Raw genomic sequence first — 12,360 nt, forward strand, 5'->3', positions numbered from 1 at the left:
TAATCACACATTCTAATTAAAGTGTGATTATTTATATATTTTTTAATCACACATTCTAATTAAAGTGTGATTATATATACACTACTACTTTTTAATCACACTTTTTAAATAAGTGTGATTATATATATATATATATATATATTTTAATCACACCTTCTAATGAAAGTGTGATTATATATACACTACTACTTTTTAATCACACTTTTTAAATAAGTGTGATTATATATATATTTTTTAATCACACATTCTAATTAAAGTGTGATTATTTATATATTTTTTAATCACACTTTCTAATTAAAGTGTGATTATATATACACTACTACGTTTTAATCACACTTTTTAAATAAGGGTGATTATATATATATATATATATATATTTTAATCACACATTCTAATTAAAGTGTGATTATTTATATATATTTTTTTAATCACATATTCTAATTAAAGTGTGATTATATATACACTATTACCTTTTAATCACACTTTTTAAATAAGTGTGATTATTTATATATTTTTTAATCACACATTCTAATTAAAGTGTGATTATTTATATATTTTTTAATCACACAATGTAACTAAAATGTGATTATATATACATTACTAGTTTTTAATCACACTTCCTAAATAGATGTGATTGTATAAAATATTTCAAATTGATTTTTATATAAAATATACAATTCTCAAAATTTTAATCACACTTAATCTGATCGAGTGTGATAATATTTATTTTTTATGTCACTTTCTAATTAAGTGTGATATTATATATATATATATATAGGGTAAATTACACTTACACCCCATAAGGTTTATGTTTATTACAGTTCCCCTTCACGTTTTGGAAATTACATCTCCCTCCCTGAGGTTTAAAGTTTCATTACAGATTTCCCCCATAGCAATTTAATTTTTTTAAATACTAATTTTTTCCTTACTGGGTAAATTACATTGACACCCCTTACATTTTAGAAATTATAATCCCCTCCCTAAGGTTTAAAGTAGCATTACCAATTGCCCCCTCGGTTAGTATTAGTTTGAAAAAAATTAATTGAAAAAAAAATTGTTAGTAAAATTTTTAAATTTATGTTTAAAAACCAACATAAACTTATTTTTTGAATTTACGTTTTTTCTTCAAATTTACAAACTGAGACAATCATTTATAAATCAAAAAAATTATCAAATAAGTTTTTATGACAATTTTTTAAATTTTTGTAAATATAAATTGAAAACTGAAAACGAAATGGTTACCAAACAGACTTCAGATGGTAAAAATGTCGTAAAATTAACAAATAATTAAATAAGTTACCAACATAAGAAATGACTTATCAAAAGATTCTTAGGCTATGTATGGTTTGATTTTTAGAAAAAAAAAATTAAAAATTAAAAATTAATTTGGTTAAGAAATAAAAAATAAAAAATAAATATCATTTTTATATAATTTTTATCTTTCGAGTGGTTAGAAATAATTTTTACAAATTAAATTGAAACAGTCATACGTATGTATATAACCTGCCCAAAAGTTAAAATGGTAATTATTTTTTACCCTTAAATGATAATTATTTTTTAGTTTTTATTTTTTAACCAAATTAATTTTTAATTTTTAAATTTTTTTTCTAAAAATCAAACCATATATGGCTTAAGAATCTTTTGATAAGTCATTTCTTAAGTTGGTAACTTATTTAATTATTTGTTAATTTTACAACATTTTTACCATCTAAAGCTTGTTTGCTAAGGTGCCATTTGGTAACACTTACGTTTTTAGTTTTTTGTTTATATTTACAAAAATTTGAAAAACTCAAATAAAAACTTGTTTGGTAAAATTTTGATTTATAAATCAGTGGTCTCAGTTTATAAATTTGGCCAAAAAATGTAAACTCGAAAAATGTGTTTCCATTTTGAGTTTGTAGTTTTTTTTTTTTTTTTTTTTTTCTACCCAACACTAGCCACCACCCGCCGCCATTTTCCATCACCGTCTTTCGCCACCACCACCCACCACCCATCCCTCACCACCACCTGCCACCACCACTCACCACCCACCTGCCACCACCACCCGCCACCAACACTCACCTGCCAGCCACCATCACCCACCACTCACTCGCCACCCACTCGCCACCACTCGCCACCACCACCCACTTGCCATCTACCGGCTATCCGCCACTACCATCCATCGCCCGCTACCTACCTGCTACTACCACTCAACACCCATCTACCACCACCATCCACCACCTGCCACCACCAGCCACCAGCAACCTACCACCCACCCGCCACCACCACCCACCACTCACCACCACCACCACCACCACCACTACCACCTACCACCCACCCACCCGCCACCCAGCACCCACCACCACCACCACCCACTCGCTACCACCTGCCACCTTCACCCACCCACAACCACCACCACCCGCCATTCGCCACACACTTGCCACAACCACCCACCACCTGTCACCACCATTCACCACTCTTTACCACCACCACCACCACACACTTGCTACCACCCACCACCCGCCACCGTCACCCACCCACCCACCATCACCACCTGCCACTTACCTGTCGCCACCACCCGCCACACACCTGTCATCACCACCTGCCACCTGCCACCGCCACCGCCCACTCGCTACCACCCGCCACAGTCATCTACCCACCCACCACCACCACCACCACCGTCACCCACCCACCCACCACCACCGCCCGCCACCACCACCCACCATCCGCTACCCACCTGCCACCATCGCCCATTACCCGTCACCATCACCCACTCGTCACCACCCACTACCACCCGCTACCCACCACCCACTGTCACTACTTTCCACCAACGTCTTCCGCCGTCACTTGCCACCACTTGCCATTTCTCACTCTTTTTTATATTTTTAAATTTTTTTAAACATTTTGTCAATTACCAAACGCGTTTGTAGTTTATGTTTTTCTAAAAGTAAACAAAAATCAGTTTATAAATTTTTTGTAAATATAAACTGAAAACGTAAACGTTACCAAACATACCCTAACCATTTCATTTTCAGTTTTCAATTTATATTTACAAAAATTTAAAAAACTGTCATAAAAACTTATTTGATAATTTTTTTGGTTTATAAATGGTTGTCTCAATTTGTAAAATTGAGGAAAAAATGTAAATTCAAAAAATAAGTTTACGTTGGTTTTTAAATAGAAATTTAAAAATTTTACTAGCAAAATTTTTTTTCAATTAATTTTTTTTCAAATAATTTTTTTTCCAATTAATTTTTTTTGGGTAAATTACACTAACACCCCCTGAGGTTTATGTTTATTACAGTTCCCCCCTCACCTTTTGGAAATTACATTTCCCCCCTAAATTTAAAGTTTCATTACAGATTTTTCCCTTTAGCAATTTAATTTTTTTAAATACTAATTTTGCCCTCATTGGGTAAATTATATTGACACCACTAACATTTTAGAAATTACAATCCTCTCTCTAAGGTTTAAAGTAGCATTACCAATTGCCCCATTGGTTAGTATCAGTTGGAAAAAAAATTAATTGAAAAAAAAATTAATTGAAAAAAAAAATTGTTAGTAAATTTTTTAAATTTCTGTTTAAAAGCCAACATAAACTCATTTTTTGAATTGACGCTTTTTCTTCAAATTTACAACCTGAGACAACCATTTATAAATCAAAAAAAGTATTGAACAAGTTTTTATAACAATTTTTAAAATTTTTGTAAATATAAATTGAAAACTGAAAACGATAGTAAAAATGTCGTAAAATTAACAAATAATTAAATAAGTTACCAATATAAGAAATGACTTATCAAAAGATTCTTAGGCTATGTATTATTTGATTTTTAAAAAAAATTTAAAAATTAAAATTAATTTAGTTAAGAAATAAAAAATAAAAAATAATTATTTTTATATAATTTTTATCTTTCAAATAGTTAAAAATATTTTTTATAAATTTAATTGGAATAGTCGTACGTATATAATCCAAAAAAGAATAGGCGCCAAAATAAAATGTCTTAGCGCCCATCACCAAAAATATTTATAAAAAAAAAAGGAAAAAGGTTCTGCTGCTATTCAGCAAATAAGAGAGGGAGAAGATAAAGGGTTAGTGACTATTGATGTCCGGTCAGACTATTGAACCAAGCAAACCAGAGCCGCCACTCTACTATTATACCAGTAAACACAACTCTACAAGGAGTAACTGTCTCAGATTCTCTCTCTCTCTAGAATTTCTCGGGGTTTCCATTCGCTGAAGAAAAACAGGTACAGAATCAGCTCCATTACTCTTTTACATATATACAAATCGAACCCAGCTTTTGATTCTCTGATGTATGTATAGACTATAGTATCGTGTGCTTTGAGTTGGGACTGTTCTAGGGTTTCTTCTCAATCACAGACTTTGGCAAGGCGTCTGCACAATAGGGACATTGGAGGTCATTAAACATTTTTTTTAATTTTTTTTTTCTATTTGCCTATTCGAATTTAGGTGTTTGAATTTCTTGGTTAAGTTTTTGGTTTTCATTGGAGCATTATCTTTAATTGGGTTGGGTTTCTAAGTTCGAAAAGCTTTGATTAATGATGAATCTTGAAACCCATCAATATTAAATACTAACATGTTGTTGATACAAAAGAACAAAGAAAAAAGGTGTTGGCTGCACTTTTTGATGTGGTAAGCTTGCTGAAAACAATAATTCAATAGGTTCAAGAATTCATGTACTATTGCTTTTTGGATCAGTTCATTATGAGTTGTCGGTAAAATTTTAGAATGTAGTTTTTGTTTCTTTATGTTCTTTGTGTCTGCTAGGTACTCGATCAAATGCCACAAAGTGGTTGCGTTTTCTTTGATGTTGCTGACATATGTATTATATTAGAAAATTCAAATGCCTTGTGGTTTTGTTGGGTTGCTTATATGATGAGAGGAAATTGAACACACTACTACAAAAATAGTTAAGTGTGCATCATGGATTTCTTGAAGACCGCTTGTGAAAATCTTGGTTAATCATAATCTGCTGTTTGTTTGAAAGGGCCCTTCACCATAGAAAAAGGGCTGCTTTGGGATCCTTGAAGAGAATCCTGATCATGCAATTTAGACGGGGGTCCAATGTCAGGAAAGGTTCAATTAACAAGTTTTTGATGTAGCAAACTTTAACGAGGTTTTCTTTTTTTCCTTCTTTTTATTGTGAAATCAATTGATTTTCACTCACGGATATTTATTAAGGATTCCATGATTAAGGAATTGAAGAGTTTGAATTGATCCATACTTGTCTAGATACACAGCATCAACAATCATTTGAAGAATTTTGTTTCTTTATATTCAAGGATGAATATACGATATTTAAGTTGTCAATCTGCTAGACATACATGATGGTGGAGGCTCTCTATTGCTTCATGGATGCAGATCGATAATAATCAAACATGGTATGCTGCTTCCTTTTCCTCACAAAATTCAAAGGGTTTTATTTAGTCCTGTGAAGGTGTCTTATGCTGTCACATGTGCATGGGATCTTCAAGGCTGCTACATCATTGTGCTTTGTTGATTTAACCAGTATCTAGTATCACTCTGTGTTAAATACCGAGAACTTGCATGTGTGGTCCCTTGTACATCGGCAAAAAACAAATTCAAGACATTCCATTTCATTTTAATTCTTGATTTTACAAGAGACGTAGTTTGCATTCAACCCTTTATCATTTTTTTTCCCATGTAATTTGATTCAAAAAAACTTGATTTGAGGTTGAAGATTTTTAGGTGGGAAGGTGTTGGTGAAGATGGTTTCACTGGAAATTATTTCAACATAAAAAACATCCATATTCACCAATTTTGTTGACAGAGCAATCAAATTTTCTTTTTATAAATAATTTTTCTAGACAGAAACAAACTTGTTCCAAAAAAAACCAAACCTTTGCATGAAATGCTAATCTTTATTTGTTTTCAAACATGAAATGCTCATCTAAAAAGATTTTTAAAGATAAAATGTCATCTATAAGCAAGTTTTTATCTTAGGCATTAATTAGTTTTTACTTTTAATTAGTACATGGGTGAAATTATAATTCTATTAGATGGAGTAAACAGCACTAGTCATTATTGTTTTTTTTTTATTATTTAATTTTTTTATTTTCAGCAGCAAAGAGTAAACACAAATATTGCAGATGGCTGTGATACTCTGTTTTTGGGTGTGGCTGCCGATAGCTGTTGGTTGTTTTTATTTGTGGTGTTTGGCTTGGGGTTTGATCTTGTTGTAATATGCACCTTTATATTTTCTTTCTTAGTCTATTTGATCTTTTGATTCATGAATGGTGCAGATTTCTATTATACTTTTTTTGTCATAAATTCCTCAAAACTCTCATCAAAATACACCCTTGACATAACTAGAGTATCTTGTGAAATTCATATTTTATTTGTTCCTCAATATTTACTCTCTAGACACATCCCATTTTATTGGTACTTCACTTCAGCCCTTCCCCGCTCGTTGCTTGGTTCATATCCTCTCTTTTTGGTGAGTCTAGAAACTGATATAAAAAGCTAGTTCTTGCCTTGCTAGGCATCTCATTCTTGTGTATATGCTAGTTGTTCAGTCACAGTGTGATGAGATATGCTTGCTGCTTAGATTGGATGTCTACATTTTTCAGATTCTTCTCTATTCACTACTAGAAAAAGTAGATATAACCACATTTTTTTTGTGGCATTTTTTTTTTTGTTGTAAATGTCGCTAAATTTGTTAACCAATCTTTTAAATTCCTTATGGCGGTGGGATAACCCTCCTCCAGCCCAGCCAGAGACCCACCCTACCTCCTAAGAGAGGTGATGTGCTCATGCAAATCCTTGTTGGCTACTAGTTTGATTTCATTCATACCACTTCTCTACTACTAATATTTTTTCCAAGTATTTTAATATCTATGTTTTGGGTATTGTTGTGTTGTTTTTCTCCTTTCTCCAACCTGAATTGTAGTGGTGAAAGATCCTCTGTTCTCAAATGTTTGTTATTTGTCCTTAAAAACACTCATAATTAGTGGATTACAAGTGAATCTCAGGTGTATAAGAATTTAAAATATATGCATTGATAGGGAAGTTGTGCCAAAAAGGAGTGAAGTTTGCAAGTTCACTGAATTTTATATGTTGCATAAATCTGGCTATCAGTCTCTTGCCTTGATATGAAAAGCTTAATTGTAGTATTTGAGTGCTACGTTTGCTCTTTAATTTTAATGGCAAATTACCCTTGTAGTTATTGTAATTTCACTCTTATGTTGATAATTTGGTCATTTAGTTCTATTTTACTTGACCAAAAAAAAAAAAAAAAGAATTTCTTACCATGTTACAATTTAATGCAATTGATTATGCCTATTGTAGAAATTGGGTTTAGATGAAATTTGGTGATTATGGTGTTAGACATCCAATTTGAAACAAATTTTATAACCACTCTTACCACTACCATAGTTGGTGGGACTTATCTGTGAGGTGAGTATCCAATGCTTTGCAAATGTTATTTCATTGTATAAACAGTGCATTACCATTGTGAAGGTCATTGAGAATGAGTGGTTTAAGAAGGGATATAAGCCTCCTATTTTTGCAAACGAGGATGTTAGTCTCGACGATGTGGATGCTATTTTCAATGAATCAAGGGTAACTATATCTTGTTTACAATTTCAGTCAAAAAACATTTGATCATCTACCCTTTCGGTTAGTATTGAGGAATAGGGCATTGGGGGTGTTAATTGTGATTTTTGTTTTGATGTGCAGGACACTCAAAACCTTGTCGTGGAAAGACGGGAAGAACAACCTGTGAATCCTGTCTCCATGAACACTTTTGAATACTTATATCTAAATCTTAGGGTCTCAACCTCAGTTCTCTGTTTGAAAAGCAAATGGTATGTCGAAGGCATATAGTTTTTTGATTGTTATGTTTTGGTAGCTGAGCTATCAGATGTAGAGATCTTTAGAATCTGAGCATTCCATGCATTTTTGTCAGTTAAGTTAGAGTTCCTATCTCATGTCATGAATGAACCAGCTGATATTTAGTTTTTTAACTTGTTCGATGATGTATGTCTCCAATAGTTAATAGTTGAATGACTAATAGCTGTCTCTATTATATTGGACAGGCCTTGAGCTGAAGCTTCAAGCAAAGAAAACTGGGCGCAAGGGTCATTTATTTGTTGCAACAGAGGTATGATCTTTCAGGGGTCACCTGTTGAGTGAAAAATCACTAGACTATCATGTGAAGCAGTGTTTAAAACTGGGTTTGAAAATAATGTCCTACAGATTTATGAGGTGTCTCCCTCACTTTGCATGGTTGAGCTTCGCAAGGTTGGAGGGGATACCTTAGAATTTCATAAGGTATGGTTCTGAAATCTCATTGCGATGGTTACGCACGTATACTTGGTTTTAATGCTTATTGGTTTTATGCACCCTACTATTCATGCTAATGGTACCTAATGAAGCTTTGCATAAAATTTCTTGGATTTTACAATTAGCAAAAGCAAGTGATTTTCTATTGGACAGTGGCATAACCTTGTCATCCACCTGTTTTGATTCCAGAAATTTTAACTTTAGGCTCTGTGGCTTGTCCTTATCGGAAGTTCGACCAAATTTCTACCTTTTTGTGCACAGTTGTCCCATGTTATGGAATCCCCTTCGTGCACATTTGTTGCTTTTGTATCCTGTTGACTATAATTTTTAAGCTCAACATTGCACATTCTTTATTACAGTTCTACAAGAACCTTGTAACTGGTTTGAAAGATATTTTCTGGAAATCAGGAGATGAAACAAAAGAGGAAGCAAATGATGGTCAATATACAGTAGTAATAGCAATTACCATGTGTCAGTGAGTCTTATATAATAATTGTAGGGCATGATAGATCTCTATTGTGATGCTTTAAGTTGTGTTTGTTATGCTTTTCTGGTTTATAAAGAGGATAACTGTTTCCTCTTCAATTTGATGACTTGATAAGGTATTTATGTCCTGTTGGTTCATTGTCTGGCCTTCTATTTTTGTTGTGCATATAACTGATCTGGTATGTTGAATTTACATTGAAGTTTTGACCCAATCCAACTGGTATCATGTTTTATAACAAAATCATTGACAATCTTTTGCTCAAAGGTGTACTGTCACATGCCAAGGCTGCCAAGCTCTACTATGAGCATTTTCAGGTAATTAAAGTGAAAGCACTCTTAATTATAGTTGCACGTTGTATTTGATAATTTGATTAATGAAATCAATGTTGGTGCAGCCAAAACACGGTGGATTCATAGGGCCTTGGCTTGTGCATATTTCAAATCAATCGTGGCGTGTGCATTCATTTACGAGCCATTGATAGACAATGAATTTGATAAAGAAGCTGCAAGTAGGGCCTTGGCTTTCGATTTGGCCTGGTAAGATTTTAGTGGTCCTTTTTTTCTTCCCCATATGACAAGCTATCTGAGAGACTTGAATATTTGTGTCAGGTTGCAACATCATTGAACTCCAATGAATGTTTCCTTCTGCAATCTGGATCTTCATTATTTACTTGGCATGGAAATCAAAGTACCTTTGAGCAGCAGCAGTTGGCTGCAAAGGTTGCAGAATTTTTGAAGGTATGCTCTTGCCATAACATTTACTTCATGTCAGATGGTTTTTTACTCTGGTTAAGTTTGGACCTCTACGAAGTATGGGTTGGCCACTTGGGATGAGTTTTTCAATGTTGTAGAAGCATGATTTGACACATCTTCAATGACTGAAAATTTTGAAATAAACAGGTCATGAAATTGAGTATCATGAGAATCTAAACATATATCAATTACATCATAATTAAATTTTATATTCAAGTTTTGTCAAAAATCTTGTTTATTAGGGAAATTTTGACTGAGAAATATTTTTTATCCCTTTCTCTCTCTCTCTCTCTCTCTCTCTCTCTCTCTAGGTGTGTCTTGTGATATTTTGTAAGGGCAAATGTAGTAGTACAAATTTTTTTTTCTTCTTAGTATTGGAATGTAAATTTCAACTGAATTTAGAATAAGATTCCAGGTTCAATTTGATGATGAGACTTTTCTTCCAAATAAAATAAAAATAAAAAATTAGATGACAAGACTTTAACATTCGTAGTCTTTAAGTCTATACAAGTAAGTGACACGTGGAGATTACAAAGTTCAAATGGCGACATGTTCAAGCAGGAAATGGCACATGCAGAGCCTAACGGTGAAAAAGTTGTAGGATAACAACTCAAAAAAAGTTTAATATGATCAGTTGACATACAGGATAAGATACAATAACATTTCATTTAAAGGATGTTACTCAAGATCTTCAAGCCTAGACAAGTCAAGCGACACGTGGAGTCTACCAAATTCAGCCTATGGTGCGTTCAATCAAAGGACAACATGTATAGAACTTATGGCAGGAAAGCTTCACAGGATAAAATCTAGAATATCAATATGGTCAACCAGCTTTGAAATACAAAATGTGATAACATTATGTTTAAATTTAAACAACATTATCATAAAATTCAAAATTCAAATTGATGATGAGTCCCTTTTCAAGTGAATGACCCTCTATAAATATGATGATCATTACAACAAAGGATTGGGAGATGAGAATTGAGAGAATACGAAAGCTGAAAGATTAAGTGCTACAGAGAAATTTAGAATTTATAGAATCGTGAAGAGCAACAACACACATGATTTGATACTCATCGCCTGTTCATTTTTCATAGATGAGTTTTTGATATATGAATACTCATGATCAAATTACTGTTTTTTTACTTCATTGACTGCCTGAATATCAATGAAGTGCTGATCGTCTAGCATGATTTATTATATGTTTTAGTTGAGTTAGAGGATAGTTTCATGACAACTAAAGTGACTTAATCTGCTTATTCCTACACCACCTCCACCATCACGACCACCACCAGAAAGAAGTCTTGCAAGGTTAATATTCGAAATTGGATGATACAAGAGTAAATTTTTTTCCTCCTTTTTTCATTTATATTGTCTTTCTGATATAACTTTAGTAAGAAGACTTCAATTGATCTGCATTTCTTTTATATATAACTTGCCTGTTTCATTGATATTTTTTTCCCCTTTACCCCACTTGCCATTGCAGGCATAGTTCTTTGCCTTGTATTTAATGTTATTGCTGTGATAGTTTGTTGGATTAGAGGTGGAGGTAAGGTTTCTAATATTTTCTTTTCTTCCGTACTTCCGTACTTTTTAGTTTATTTATATGCATCAGCGGTTTCTGGATTAATTTGTGTTTTCATTTTTCAGGTCAGAAAATTTTTGGAGAGATGCAAAATATGGTCCAAGAATTAAATAACTTAGTTTTTTAAGTTTTTTAAGTTTTTTAATATATGTAAGCACAGTTAATTTTTTTTTATTTAATTCCTTTGTATATACTTTTGAATATTTAATTTCTATTTATGAAATATATGACGTTATTCTATTCAATATGTGGTTATGATTCAAAATATAGTATATAGTGTGTATTATATTCTTCAAATGTGCATACAAAAATAATATTGATTATTTTTCAAATATGTCGAACCTTTTTTTTATTACAAATTTTATTAGTTATTAATCACACTTAAAAGATGTGATCTAAATGTTATTAATCACACTTAAAAGGTGTGATCTAAATGTTATTAATCACATTTAAAAAGTGTGATTAAAAATGACCATTTTTTATCACACTTCCAAAGATCACACTTAAAAGGTGTGATCTAAATGTTATTAATCACACTTAAAAGGTGTGATTAAAAATGATCTTTTTTAATCACACTTTCAAAGATCACACTTAAAAGATGTGATTTAAATATTTTTAATCACACTTAAAAGCTGTGATCTAAATATTTTTAATCACACTTAAAAGGTGTGATCTAAATGTTATTAAGCACACTTAAAAAGTGTCATTTTTAATCACACTCCCAAAGATCACACTTTAATAAAACTTAAAAGGTGTGATTAAATAACATACATCACACAAAAAAAGTGTGATCTTTATCTGTTTTTGTAGTAGTGTTCCATTTTTATTCAATTTACTTTTCTATTAAACTTTTCTTTTTTATTGAATTTCCAAATTGATCGTTAGGGTATAGTGGTATCTTGAATGAACTTCCATTTTTAATTTTATGCAACTTCAATTTTTATTTTTATTCGACTTCCATTTTTATTCAAGTCATTTTTCTATTCAACTTCCTTTTTTATTTAATTTCCAAATAGATCGTTAAGGTATAGAGATTTCTTGAATGAACTTCCATTTTTAATTTTCTGCAACTTCCATTTTTATTTTTCTTTAACTTCCTTTTTCAATCAAGTTTCTTTTCTACTCAACTTCCTTTTTTATTTAATTTCCAAATAGATCGTTAAGGTATACTGGTTTCTGGATTGAACTTCCAGTTTTAATTTTCTACAACTTCCATTTTTATTTTTATTCA

The 12,360-nt window shown here is 32.1% G+C and overlaps 1 long non-coding RNA gene across 6 annotated transcripts; it reads left to right on the forward strand.

The window, feature by feature from the left end:
* Positions 1–4,039: 4,039 nt before the first annotated feature.
* Positions 4,040–11,506, forward strand: LOC145815426 (uncharacterized). 6 transcript variants are annotated; one of them, XR_014358362.1, is made up of 9 exons: positions 4,040–4,227; positions 5,284–5,382; positions 7,700–7,827; positions 8,059–8,123; positions 8,219–8,293; positions 9,057–9,106; positions 9,187–9,328; positions 9,401–9,529; positions 11,031–11,506. It is a non-coding gene; the product is annotated as an uncharacterized LOC145815426 (long non-coding RNA). The 6 variants fall into 6 exon arrangements; XR_014358361.1 differs by lacking the exon at positions 4,040–4,227 and adding an exon at positions 5,043–5,117 and having other exon boundaries at positions 5,234–5,382; XR_014358360.1 differs by lacking the exons at positions 4,040–4,227; positions 5,284–5,382 and adding exons at positions 5,877–6,763; positions 7,463–7,582.
* The last annotated feature ends 854 nt before the right edge of the window (positions 11,507–12,360 follow it).

Source organism: Camellia sinensis, unplaced genomic scaffold, assembly GCF_055761805.1.
Source record: "Camellia sinensis isolate YWXY unplaced genomic scaffold, ASM5576180v1 Unanchor2, whole genome shotgun sequence".
Lineage (NCBI taxonomy): Eukaryota > Viridiplantae > Streptophyta > Magnoliopsida > Ericales > Theaceae > Camellia > Camellia sinensis.